Here is a 14,290-nt window from a genome sequence, read left to right on the forward strand (position 1 = left end):
GCACGAGATGAGTCTGGCCCAGTTCCATCCGTCCTTCAGCGGTCCCGATCTCTAGTTTCTTGGGATGAGTCACTAGCCATCAACATATCGGATGCCCAAGACTGGTGCTCATACTTTTACCCCATCTTAATCGTGGCTAGATTTAGTCAATGGTGCCATGGTTACGCCGTCCCCGCCAACACAGTCGATCTCCCTCATGAGGTAGCTTTAATCAGATGGAAAGATCAAAGCTGTGCACTGATCAATACGCCAGCCCCTATAGGGAAGCTATGGGTCTGCTCGGATGGGCAGCTTTATACTAACCTCCCAGCTACCCTAACAGGTGTCCAATGTTTTTTGAGTACAGTAATGCTCTGCCCTCCTTTAAGTGTTAATGCAGCTCACCCGAATAGCCCAGCCGTACTCCGTCGCCACAAGCGACACGTTCCAGTGTGGAGTAAGTTGACACGGGGTGAGCGATTCAGCCAACATTTGGCGTGGGCGCTTGAAGATCTTTTTGCGTGGGGAGTAGGGATAGGCAAAGCGAGAGTCGCTATCGCCGAGTTAGCTGAACAAGTTGAGATTCTAGCCAATAGTACCGAAACGTCCCTATGGTTATTGAACCAACAACTACAAGCTACATCACATATGACCATGCAAAACCGCTTAGCCCTCGACGCAATTTTGTTACACCAGGGAGGCGTTTGTCAGTTTCTTAACCTGTCTAAGGAATACTGTTGTATTAGCATACCCAACGTTACTATTCCATTAGAAGAGCAACTCGACCACATAAAACAAGTTGCCGCAGACACCAATAAAATTGCCAGAATTGGGAAAGGATGGTTAGCCGACATTTTTAGTTGGATAGGATGGGACACGTCATCCTGGTTGATACACTTGTTAACTCCTATTATTACCTTGTGTTTACCAATAGTCATTGTTATATGTTTGGGTTGTTGTATTTTACAGTTTGTTAAAGATCGATTTATAAAGGTATCTGCTTATGTATATACCCATTTACCACTTGAACCTTGTAAAGACAACGAGTTCCTAGACAAAAATTACTTGTAACCTAATTCCCTTGTCTATTGTGACATGGTCAAGGGGGCATGTCATAACCAAATGAGTTGAGTGCCCCTGTCACAATAGAACTGCCCTGAATAACCACAGTTACTTTCAAATTTGGTACGTTCTGCCTCATTAGCTATTCCCACCTGGCAGTCTGCTATTGGCTACTCTAAATGTATAAAAATCCGTGCAGCTTCCGCCCAAGTCGGAGAGCTCTGAGCACATGGTAGAGTACGGAGAACTTTGCCACGTGGCAGAGAAAAGCTGGCAGACTGGCCATCCTCAAACATCTCCCCGTCACCGTCTGTTCCCGATGTATCCTTCATTCTGCATGCTCGTTTCTGTCTACAAACTCGCCGGCTCGTTTTGTTGCCAGTTACCTGTAACTACGCAAGCAACTCATTACCTGTAACTACGTGAGCAACCTTACCACCTGCGTTGCGGCCACCAGCGGCGTAAGTAAAGTTAAAGTTAAAGTTATTTTGCAACCAATAAGCTGTGTCCCGCCTCTCCATCCACCAGCCCGTCTGACGGCCGCGTAATCAGCAATCCTCCTCAAGTCGGCTCCAGCCGTCTCAGACAGGCAGTTCTCACTGCAGACACCCAAAGCCCTACATCTCTATCACTGCCACCTCTGGGCTGCCCAGTGCAGCAGTGGTAACAGTGCAAAGCAGCCACAGGGCAGCCCAGTGCAGTGTGGCTACAGGCAGCTGCAAGGAGTACTGCCCAGCAGCAGTGACAGGGAGGGGCTGCTTCCCCCCATGCTGAGCAGCAGTTTCTGCTGGGTGACATTGCTGCTGCTGCTGCTCAGTCAGATGGGTAAATCTGAAAGAGTTGCAGGTCCCCACCAGTACCACAGGGCTTGGGCCAGTGGCAATGGCAGCCAGAAAGAGGCACCACTGCTCAGGTTGCCTAGAAAAGCAGTCCAGCCATGGAGGCCTGTTGCCTGCCCAGGAGCAGCAGGACATGCCACGGCCAAGTAGCAGCTGGACCAGGTGGGTCCAAAGGTGCCCCATGGGTGGGATACAGACCCTCCACAGGCCAGATCCATCCAAGGGGCCATATTTTGTCCAGCCCTGGTTTGGAGAGACCTCCTGTCCAGCCTCTGCCCACAGGAAAAAATGGAGACATCTCAGGACTTCATATTCGGAAAGCATGCGCTCTACCACTGAGCTACATCCCCTCTCTTCGTCTGCTCCCCTTTGACTCTCCCCCACTTGAAGCTCACTGTGCAGGTACTGGGATCTATGCTTGGAGTGATCTAGTCCTCTCTCACCTTCCTGTTGACCCAGGCCTTTGTCTGATTGAATGCTGTCCAGGTGTAGGGCAAGGCCATGATGAGTCCTGCTCAGGGTTGCAAACTGTCACTAAACTTACTGACTGTCAGCATTCAGAAAGACTAGCACAGTCGAGCGTGTTTCTTGACACTCATTTCCTCTTTGAAATCTTGAGATATATCTTGTGAATTATGTGCAGGTATTCCTACAATTAATGGTGATGTGTCACTATTAAAAGGATCTCAGAAAAACCCCTACCATGGGCAGAGAATTGCTCATCTAGATCATTTCAACAGCACTTTCAGTGTGCTAGAAATGAAGAAAATCCCAAGAAAAGTGAGCCCAACCCTCTCTGAAGCAGGGTTATCATACGTCCAGGATTTCCCAGACATGTCCTCTTTCTGGTTCTTTCCATCTCCATCTGGGAGGTTAGTTTTGTTTTGTTTTTTAAATATTATCAAATGTTCGGGATTTTGCTCTGCTCAGCTTCCAGGCTTGCCCTAGGGGCTTGCCCTAGGGGCTGTAACTTGGGAGTGAGAGGCAAGGGAATGTGCAGGGGGAGGGCACCAGCATATCACTGCCCCTACAGTCATGTACCCCCTCCTCCCCCCGTGACTGGTGTCCTCTATTTCGAACTAGAAATATGGTAAGTCTCAGCCAAAGCTACTCCTGAGACTCCTATAGTGCTGCCTATTTTGCAAAGAGGTGGCTTAGCTCAGTTCCCTCCTTAACCTTCCCTCTCCTTTGCTCTTCCTGCAGTTTCTTTCCTTTGATGCTCCTTGTTGAGAAACAAAAGTGAAACCCTGGGAAAAGGCACAGCCTTCATCCCTGGCTTCCTTCCCACTTGCAAGGTTGAGGCCCAAACCCTGCCCTAGGGGAGCGTGTGTGACAGAGAAGTCAAGAGGAGGCCCTGAGCTGTGGGGTCTTTCTCAGAAAGACTGTCTGGGGCCCATCAAGCTCTCGCCTGGATCTACCTGCCCAGCACCCTTTCCCCAACCCTGTCTGACTTTGGCATGTTTGACCAGCCTTGGACATAGTCAGCAGTGAAAGGACACTGCTGCATGGAAAGTGTCCTGAGAGAAAGGAGAAGGTGCATCTTGCTCCCTTGCTTGGGGCCACCATGCAGGGTAACTCCTGCAGTTGCCAGACTCAGCAGTGAAGCTCTCAGCTGCCAGGATTTCTTTTCACATGTGGCTGGCATTCATTCACAGGTCCTCATTTTTAGTCTCCTAGCCCTAGAGATTCTCACTAGACTGCTCCCAGACGGGGATTTCAAGCAGGAGGATGGCTGTTGCCTCAAGAAAGAGGAGCTGCAGGAAGCTCCAAGGCAGGATGCCCAGTGGCAAATTATGGTGACACCACAGGAAAAGGAAGCTGGCTACTTTCTGATTTGATTTGACTTCCCTCAGTTTGGGAAAGTGCTCATACATTTTGTACCTTTCCTTCATCCCTTCTTCAGATCCTTTGAAACATTCCCTGTTGTGTTCATAGGAATTGAGAACTGCACTCAGGGGGTTTCTCAATGCAAAGAAAGAGCCTGACTTGGCACTGCCAGCCTCTGGAGGGTGTCTGGCTGTCTCCCCCGAGTCTGTCGGTAGGCCCGCCTGGAATAGGCACCGGGAACAAGGAGGGAGACGGAGCGCGGCAGAAAAGAAATGCTGCTTCTCTCATCCTACAAGAGCTCTCAGTGGAAAGCAGCATGGCCGGGGTTTTCAACACGTGCCCTTTGACAGACCACGAGGGATGATGGATTCAACAAGTAGGGAATGGATTTGTACGGCAGTGCCTGGGAACCTCGGGCACAAAAGCAAATTCTTGAGTGGTCTGAAGCAAATCCCGGGACGTCATTCTCCCATTGTACTTGGCCTTGGTGAAGCCGCAGGTGGAGTACTGTATCCAGTTTTGGGCTTCACAATTCAAAAAGGATGTGGAGAAGCTTGAGAGAGTGCAGAGGAGAGTCACGCGCATGATCAGAGGTCAGGAAAACAGACCTTATGATGAGAGGCTGAGAGCCATGGTACTCTTCAGCAAGGAAAAGCGCAGGCTCAGGGGCGATCTGGTGGCCACCTATAAGTTTATCAGGGGTGTTCACCAGGATCTGGAGGAATGTCTGTTCACCAGAGCGCCCCAAGGGGTGACAAGATCAAGCGGTCACAAACTCCGCCGCGACCAATTCAGGTTGGACATAAGGAAGAACTTCTTTACTGTCTGAGCCCCCAAGGTTTGGAATAGACTGCCGCCGGAGGTGGTTCAAGCACCCACTTTGAACACCTTCAAGACACATATGGATGTTTATCTTGCTGGGATCCTATGATCCCTGCTGACTTCCAGCCCCTGGGCATGGGGCTGCACTCGATGATCCTCCGGGTTCCATTTCAGCCCGAATGTCTACGAAATCTATGAAATTCTGCTGGGGGCTGGGTCTCTTCAGTGCCTGGCCCTAGGGGACATCAAGAGCTGGACATCCTGCTTGGTGGTACCAGGGTCTCCACCTTTGGCAGGCATCACCACCAGGTGCTATAGAAAGCCATTGCCAGGGAGGGGGCAAAAGTGCCCAGAGCAGCTCCACATAGCTAAAAGGATGGTGACAAACAGTCAGTGTCCAACTGAGAGGCCAGGGGGAGTCCCTGAGTTCTGGGGACTGCTTCACAAAGACGGCCATGGGCTGTCCCTCAAGTCACAGTAAACCAGTGCACCGTGCTGCGTGGTGCTCTGTGTCCTGTGTAGGGGAGCCTCGGGGATTTTTTGTACAGTTCGTGACCCCTGTCACCATGTATTTTTCCCCAGAGCCCCATAGCTCTTTGGCTCTCAGGGGACATAGCTCCTTAGCTTGGGGTGTGGGGACTGTTCCCCTACCCTGATCCCCCCTTTTGGGATTCCACCTGCCTTGATCCCACCCACCTCTCTTCCCACCTTGCTGCTCTGCAGCCACTGCTTGTGCCCTCCATCCACCCTATTCTGTTCTCCAACTCCAGGCATACTGCTCTGACCTCGCGGAGCTCTTTATGGATCCTCCTTCCCTACTTCCCGTTCCTTTTCCCACTGGGAGAGCAGTCAGCCCCATCCTCAGTCTCAGTCGGTGTATGGGCTCCCCGTGACCTCACTAGCATGATCTGCTTGGGGTCGGCTGTGCTCCCCTGTCAGCTTCAGACCATTGGCCTGCACCCTCCTGTCTGCAGCAAGAGAAAATAAGGTGCTTTCCTTCTTTATGGCAGCCCTGCTAGTACTTCAAGACTGCTATCATATGCCCTAGCTTCTACAGCCTCTCACTGTAAGATTTGCTTTCCAAGTCTTGGACCATCTTTGCTGCCCACCTGTGGACCATTTCTAACTTCTCCCTTTCAGTTTTAAAACACAGAGGCCAGAACTGTTCACAGCGCTCCAGGCAAGAACAAAGAAATGTTGAGCCAACATACACTCCCATGGGGGAGCTGATGTCCCCCTACCTCCCCCTACCTCCTGGCCTGTGGGGGATCCCCAGCAGGGCCGGGGGGGCAGAGATTGGGGGCCCCCACACCTGTCCGGCAGGTGCCCGTCTTAGGGCTCTGGAGGCGCAGGTGAGGGAGCTCCGGGAGGAGGTTAGCAGGCTGAGGGGGATCAGGGAGGCGGAGGATGAAATTGACAGTTATTTCCTTTCCCTGCAGGACCAGGCACCGAAGGAAGAAGCACCCCGGGGAATACCCTCCACAGCAGAATGGCAGACGGTCACAGCCAGAACCGGAGCAGCTCGCAGCGAACCGGTACCAGCTTCTCCAGTCAGACTGGTGAACAGGTACGAGGCCCTGGCGACCCTGCAGGAGATGGAAGGGGAGGAGGAAACCCTTGGGTAAGAAGAAACACCACATTCTTCACACTCTGAACAGGTCAAGAGATCCACGAGGACCCAGAGGAGGAGGCGACGAGTGCTCGTCATAGGCGACTCCATCCTGAGAGGTACGGAAGGACCCATCTGTCGCTAGGACCCCTCAGCACGAGAGGTATACTGCCTGCCCGGAGCAAAGATTTGGGATGTGACGGAGGTAATCCAGGCCAGGATCAAGCCCACCGATTACTACCCCATGGTCCTAGTCCATGTGGGTACTAATGATGCGGCCAGGAGAACCCCCGATCACCTGATGGCGGACTACAGTGCTCTGGGTGGCGTGCTGAGGGAGTTCGGTGCACAGGTGGTATTCTCTTCCATCCTACCAGTGACCAGACGAGGAAGACGGCAGGAGAACTGCATCAGAGAGACCAACTGGCGGCTTCGGCAGTGGTGTCTCGAGGCAGGCTTCGGCTTCCTGGACAACGACCCGCACATCACGACAAGGGACATGCTCAGTTGGGATGGGCTTCACCTGTCCCCCAAAGGTAAGCGTGTGTTCTCTTCTAGGTTGGCGGATCTCCTCCGGCGGGCTTTAAACTAGGCTCGTCGGGGGGAGGGGAGTACGAGGGCGGGGGAAGCTGTGGACCACCAAACCATGTGGCACCCACAAGGACAGCCCAGCCTGAAGAAAGAGAGCATTGGAAACCTGAAAGCCATGGGGAGACCAGCACTACGGCACAGGTAAGAAACGAGAAGGTAAGAAAGAATGGGCCCCTTGGGACTCGGAGCGGGGGGGCACCAAAGGCACCAGTCACAGGGCTCAAGTGCCTATATACTAATGCTAGGAGCATGGGGAACAAGCAGGATGAACTAGCACTCCTGCTTGCACTAAACACCTATGACTTAGTGGGGCTAACAGAAACCTGGTGGGATTCTTCCCACAACTGGGCGGTACATATTGAGGGCTATAGATTGTACAGAAAGGACAGGGTGGGGAAGAAAGGGGGGGGGTTGCGCTTTATGTCAGTGAGCAATATACATCAACCCTCATCAAGACGGAATCCAAGGATGAGGAAGTAGAAGGATTGTGGGTTAGGCTACATGGGGGGCAAGGAGAAAGGGATTTGGTGGTAGGGGTCTGCTACAGACCCCCACATCAAGGGGAAGAAAGAGATTCGGGGCTCCTGAGGCAACTCTCGGAGACCATAAAAGCTAAAGAGGCGGTAGTCATGGGGGACCTAAAAAACCCGGACATCTGCTGGGAGACGCAGACAGCAAAGTCCCATCGCTCACGCAGGTTCCTAACCTGTGTACAGGACCTCCACCTGACACAGGAGGTACACGGTCCCACTAGGGGGAATGCCATACTGGATCTAGTATTGGCAACGGGGGATGACATGGTAGCGGACCTTCAGATCGGTAGCCATTTGGGGGACAGTGATCACCTAATAATAGAATTCAACATAAGACGTCGAGTGGGTAAGGTAACTAGTAGGGTGAAAGTGCTAGACTTTAGGAAAGCTGATCTCAATGAACTCAGGCGATTAGTCAAGGACGCACTGCAGAGTAGGTGTTTTGAAGGGATGGGAGCCCAAGAAGGGTGGCTGTGCCTTAAGGAAACGATCCTTCGGGCACAAAGCAAGACAATCCCCGAGCGAGGCAAAAGAGGGAGAGGGGCCAGGAGGCTTCCCTGGCTGACCGCAGAAATCCAGGGCAGCCTAAGGGCCAAAAGGGGAGCACATAAAAAGTGGAAACAGGGAGAGATCACCAAAGATGAATATACCTCCTCTGCTCGTGCTTGTAGGGAGGCAGTTAGACGGGCCAAAGCTACCATGGAGCTGAGGATGGCAACCCAAGTAAAAGACAACAAGAAATTTTTTTTTAGATATATAGGGAGTAAAAGGAAGGCCCAGGGTGGAATAGGACCCCTGCTAAATGGGCAGAAACAATTGGTGACGGACAGAGGGGACAAGGCTGAACTCCTCAACGAGTTCTTTGCCTCAGTGTTCCTAAGTGAGGGGCACGACAAGTTTCTCACTGGGGTTGTAGAGAGGCAGCAGCAAGGCGCCAAACTTCCATACGTAGACCCTGAGATGGTGCAGAGTCACTTGGAAGAACTGGATGCCTTTAAGTCGGCAGGCCCGGATGAGCTCCATCCCAGGGTGCTGAAGGCACTGGCCGACATCATTGCAGAGCCACTGGCGGGAATATTCGAACGCTCGTGGCGCACGAGCCAAGTCCCAGAGGACTGGAAAAGGGCCAATGTGGTCCCCATTTTCAAGAAGGGGAGGAAGGAGGACCCGGACAACTATAGGCCAGTCAGTCTCACCTCCATCCTTGGCAAACTCTTTGAAAAAAATTATCAAGGCTCACATTTGTGAGAGCCCGGCAGGATAAATTACGCTGAGGGGAAACCAGCACAGGTTCGTGGCAGGCAGATCGTGCCTGACCAATCTAGTCTCTTTTTATGACCAGGTTACGAAACGCCTGGACACAGGAGGAGGGGTGGATGTCGTATACTTAGACTTCAGGAAGGCCTTTGATACGGTATCTCACCCCATACTGGTGAACAAGTTAAGAGGCTGTGACGTGGATGACTACACAGTCCGGTGGGTGGCAAATTGGCTAGAGGGTTGCACCCAGAGAGTCGTGGTGGATGGGTTGGTTTCGACCTGGAAGGGTGTGGGCAGTGGGGTCCCGCAGGGCTCGGTCCTTGGACCGATACTCTTTAATGTCTTCATCAGTGACTTGGACGAGGGAGTGAAATGTACTCTGTCCAAGTTTGCAGATGACACAAAGCTATGGGGAGATGTGGACACGCCGGAGGGCAGGGAACAGCTGCAGGCAGACCTGGATAGGTTGGACAAGTGGGCAGAAAACAACAGGATGCAGTTCAACAAGGAGAAATGCAAAGTGCTGCACCTAGGGAGGAAAAATGTCCAGCACACCTACAGCCTAGGGAATGACCTGCTGGGTGGCACGGAAGTGGAAAGGGATCTTGGAGTCCTAGTAGACTCCAAGATGAACATGAGTCGGCAGTGTGACGAAGTCATCAGAAAAGCCAATGGCACTTTATCGTGCATCAGCAGATGCATGACGAATAGGTCCAAGGAGGTGATACTTCCCCTCTATCGGGCGCTGGTCAGACCACAGTTGGAGTACTGCGTGCAATTCTGGGCACCACGCTTCAAGAAGGATGCGGATAACCTGGAGAGGGTCCAGAGAAGGGCAACTCGTATGGTCAAGGGCCTGCAGACCAAGCCCTACGAGGAGAGACTAGAGAAACTGGACCTTTTCAGCCTCCGCAAAAGAAGGTTGAGAGGCAACCTTGTGGCTGCCTATAAGTTCATCACAGGGGCACAGAAGGGAATTGGTGAGTATTTATTCACCAAGGCACCCCCAGGGGTTGCAAGAAACAATGGCCACAACCTAGCAGAGAGCAGATTTAGATTGGACATTAGGAAGAACTTCTTCACAGTTCCAGTGGCCAAGGTCTGGAACGGGCTCCCAAGGGAGGTGGTGCTCTCCCCTACCTGGGGGTTTTCAAGAGGAGGTTAGACGAGTATCTAGCTGGGGTCATCTAGACCCAGCACTCTTTCCTGCTTATGCAGGGGGTCAGACTCAATGATCTATTGAGGTCCCTTCCAACCCTAACATCTATGAATCTATAAAGACTCCCTTAAGGAGCTAATTGAGGGAGCATCAAGGGATTTAAACTTACTTTGCTGTCAACCACTGTAGACTTGAGTGATCTACCAAGACATCCTAAACAGCCTCGGAGGTGCAGGCATCTAAGCCCCAGTCATAGGTCTTAGACTTTTTTTTTTTTTAGTTCTTTCTTTCAACTCACAGATCCTTAAACCGTTTGAGCACCAGGCCAGCATTTTGAGCTCACTATGCTTATGGATATACCTTTGTTTTACCAGTAACCTGGTTAATACTTAGCTTTTTGAGTCGAGCTGACCTGCACCCTGGTTACAAGTTAAGTCATTTTACTGATAGGTGGGCTTTGAACCCACAACCTATGGCAAAGAAGTCTAGAGACTTCTACATTGGGCCACTGGGACTGAGCTGATTTGACTGCCACTTCCTAAAAACTGCCATTTATTGGGTCAGCCCATAGATCCCTCTTGCTCAGTATTGTGTGTCTCAGTGCTAGACAGAGGATGCTGAAAGGCAGAGCAAACCAAATCAGACTAGGGTATTTTGCACTGTTCCTCTCCCTCTTGCAGCCTCCAGGTTTTACTGTCTAGGAAGCTGTGATCCAGATGCTGCATGCTCTAGAAGCAGCTCCTGGGTGACCACCGTGCTCTCAAGAAGGACAACATGCCTCTCTTGAACTTAGGAAGCCAGATTCCTTTGCTGCTCATGGGCCACCTGCACCTGCTCGTGCACCTCTGGCGCTCAGTGCCCCCGTCCCCCAAAGTCCTCCTCCATGTGCAGGGCTTACCAGCTGGGCATGGCAGGTGGTCTTGGCAGTTGGTCTTGGAGCTTGATGGTTTCATAGTTTTATAGTTTCATAGTTGTTAGGGGATGGAAGGGACCTTACAGATCATGGGGTGCAGCCCCCCTGCACTTGGGCAGGAAAGACCACTGGGATCAGATGCCCCCAGCAAGATGGACATCAAGACACTTTTTCAAGATCACCAGGGTGGGTAACTGTACCACATCTTGGGGGAACCTGTTCCAAACCCTCGGTACTCAACTTGTACAGAAGTTTTTCCTTATGTCTAGCCTGAAGTGATGTTTAATCAGCTTGTGCCCATTATTTCTTGTCCTCCCCAGGGGGCCTTGGTGAACAGATGCTCCCCCAGACCCTGATGTACGCTCCGATATAATTATAGGCTGCCACCACCTCCCCTCTGAGCCTTCTCTTCTCCAGGCTGAACAGTCCCAAGTTTTTCAGCCTCTCCTCATATGACCTGTTCTCTAGGCCTCTAATCATGCATGTGCTCCTCCTTTGCTCTCTCTCAAGCTTCTCCACAGCCTTCCTGAAGTGCGGCGCCCAGACCTGGATGCAGTACTCCAGCTGCAGTCTCACCAGATCTGAGTAGAGCAGGAGGATGACATCCTTAGCTTTGCTGGAGATGCCTCGGTAGAAGTACACCAGTGTTTGATTAGCTCTGCCAGCTACGGCATTGCACTGGGGGCTCACGTTCATTCTGTAGTCTGTCACAACACCCAGGTCATGTTGAGATTTTGTGCTAGCAAGCCTACCACTGCCCAGCCTGTAAGTGTGTTGTGGATTATTTCTCCCCAGATAGAGCTACTTTACATTTCTACGTATTAAATGACAACGAATGACATCATTTGTTGTCCGCAAACTTTGCGTTTAATAGTTTGCTTTAATAGTTTGCTAGTTTGCTTTTAATACCCGAATGCAAATCGTTGATGAACATGTTGAAAAGCAATGGTCTGAGGACTGAACCCTGAGGGACACCACTGGTCTCCCTCTGCCATGATGACTCAGTTCTGTCAATCAATACGCTCTGGGTCCTACCTCGGAGCCAGTTACCTCTCCACTGGACTTGAAAGGACTTGAGGCCACATTTTGCCAATTTTTTCATGAGGACTTTGTGGGAGACCAGGGCAAAGGCTGGCTGTCCTTCAGCATACTGCCTTGTGCTAGCCTGTCTGCTATGGATTCTTTGATTATTTACTTCAGGATTGAGGTCAAACTCACTGGCCTGCAGTGGCTTGGGTCCTCCCTTTTCCCTTTCATAAACAAGGTGTCAGAAAGACTCAGTCTCTCCTTCAACTGCTCTTTCTCTCTCAGTCCATTTGTAGATGACTTTTCTCCACGGTGGTTTCCTACCCGTTCTTGAATTGTGACCCATTAAATGCATTTGGAAAAGTCCAAACCAGAAGGCCTCTTTGAGAAATGATGCCTCTGGGATCTGGATTCGGGCTGTCAGTGCTGCTACTGGAATCTAGCTTTTAAGAGACTGCCAATGTGGGCTCACCAGATTTGGCTTGAGATACTTACCCTGGGCTAGAAACGGTGGGGTGAATTCGGAGCGACCCCAAGGGTGGAGCAGGGGAGCCCTGCCCTGTGGAAAAGGAGAAGCCAGTCAAAAGAAGGGGTTTTCAATCTCCTCATTTGCATGGCCAGGGTTGGGGGCCAGCCACCCTGAGCCCTTGCTGGCCGGTTTGCAAGCCAGGTGGGGACTGCCGGAGGGGATAAAAGCAGCAGCCGAACTGGCATGGGAGCTGCTGACATGACTCCGGGGAACAATGCAGGAGGCCCAAGAAGAGCTGGGGTGCGCTGACCCGGCAGAGGGAGCAGAGAGACCTCTCTGAAGAGCCTCGAAGGCCCTGGAAGAAGGTGCAGGGGCAGGTGGCCGTGCCTCCAGCCCTGCAGCAGAGAGGGAGCCACGGCCAGGGCTTGGGGCAGAGAGCTGGTGCCCCAAAGCCCCATCGCAGTGTGCTGGATGTGCCGGGTGTCCCAGAGGATAGGGGTGGCAGTCAGCTTCCCACTCCACTGCAGAGAAGTAGCAGCCAGGAGCACAGGCGGCATCCTTATCTGAAGCAGGGAGCTGGGCCGGTGAGTGGAGGAAACCCCTCACCTTCCCTGGGGAAGCGGGACAGCAGCAGGCAAGGCACTGAGATCCTGAGGAGCAGCAGAGCACCAGGAGGAGGGTCCCCAGGAGCTCGGGGCACAGGCTGGCGCTCGGAGCGGGAGTGGTGAGCCGCGAGGCATGTAGTCTGCCCGGCCAGTCATCTGCAGCAGGGGTTTAGAGCAATGACCCCTGGGAGCTGCCTGTGCTGCTGACCCTCTGCCACTGACTGCCTCAGAGGGAACTCAGTCCTGTCCCTTATTCTGCAGCTGATTGTCATCCAACGGAGTCCCTGAGCTTTGTGCTTGGGTCATGCTGACTGCTGCAGGAGCCTACTCTGTTGCTTGTTGCTTGCCTTTTTGGTTGCCAGGGAGGGTCACCCTTCAGCCTCTTTTGGGGGTTGGGTTTTGATACAATTTGATTGCTGCAGACCAGAAGAGCTTAACCTGTTGCAGTCTGTCACTTATTGGGAAGCCTGTTGGAGCTGCTGGGAGTGACCACCTTGCTCCCTTGTGGGAGCATCTCAGCAGTGGCTGAAAGCTGCCAGTTACCCTACCTGCGGTTCTTGAGTCAAGGGTTGACTAATGCATTCTGGTTTGTTTTGTGATTCTGGTTATGTGATTGAAGTTCACTTGTAAATGACCTTTCCTATTATTCTTGTTTTGTAAATAAAGTGTAAATAGTTAAATCAGTTAAGTGTTAGACCTTCTTGGGACCACGGGCTGCTCTGTGGGAAGCAGGGGCCGGCTGGAAAGTAAATTGGTGCTGGCTGGAAGCCCTGCCCCATTCTTACCACACTATCCCTGATATTGGGCAGGGGTGGCAACTATTGGGCTGCCATGCGGGTTACAAGATGAATTTCACTTGGGTCTTCCTGCATCAACCAAAGACAACCTTTAAAACATGAGACAGTCTCTTGACAAGTAGAAAAAATTCAGACCCATGGATTTCCTATGAAGAATGGGGGTTTACATTGCACAGGGCTGCAGTTCCATTTAGAAACAGGGAAGGGATCCCACTCTTTCTGATCCTTCCCCACCGCAAATACGGCACTTGACCTACCTCTTGGCAGACCCCATTTCTTGTTAATTAGAGACAGGTTTAGCTGTCAATCAAAGTCCCAAGGGGTGGGAAGATGGAGCCAGGAAGCTAGTATTGACTCCAGGTTCAATCCTGTTTTAACAGTAGGAAACCTTGTGTTGTGGTGAGAAAAAAAAAACAGGCACTACTGGGATTTGAACCCAGGATCCCCTATTTACTGAACAGGTGCTTTCACCAACTAAGCCACAGTGCCCACATATGAAGCCTATTTACCCACTCCAGAGCTGTGAATAGCACTAGTTTGCCCTGGGAATTAAGACAGCAGTGTTTCTCGCAAGTTAAAGAAGTTAGTGGTGGGGGCAGGTGGCCTGGGTTTGAGGCAAGGTCTTCAGACCTGACCTGACCTGACCTGACCTGACCCCAGGGCCTGGGGTTTACTCAGGGCCTGGACCCTGGGAGTCAACATGACTTCAGCCCAACCTGGCAGCTGCACACCCAGTGCCAGCAGGGCCCTGCTGTCTCCTCTCTGCTAAGCGGTTCCCTCCTCCCAGGCCCCTGCACAA

The 14,290-nt window shown here is 52.0% G+C and overlaps 1 non-coding gene across 1 annotated transcript; it reads right to left on the reverse strand.

Annotated features, from left to right (window-relative positions):
• Positions 1-13,906: 13,906 nt before the first annotated feature.
• On the reverse strand, positions 13,907-13,980 carry TRNAT-AGU (transfer RNA threonine (anticodon AGU)). The gene has a single exon. It is a non-coding gene; the product is annotated as a tRNA-Thr (tRNA).
• Between the last annotated feature and the right edge of the window lie 310 nt (positions 13,981-14,290).

This window comes from Alligator mississippiensis, chromosome 3, assembly GCF_030867095.1.
Source record: "Alligator mississippiensis isolate rAllMis1 chromosome 3, rAllMis1, whole genome shotgun sequence".
NCBI classification, from domain to species: domain Eukaryota; kingdom Metazoa; phylum Chordata; order Crocodylia; family Alligatoridae; genus Alligator; species Alligator mississippiensis.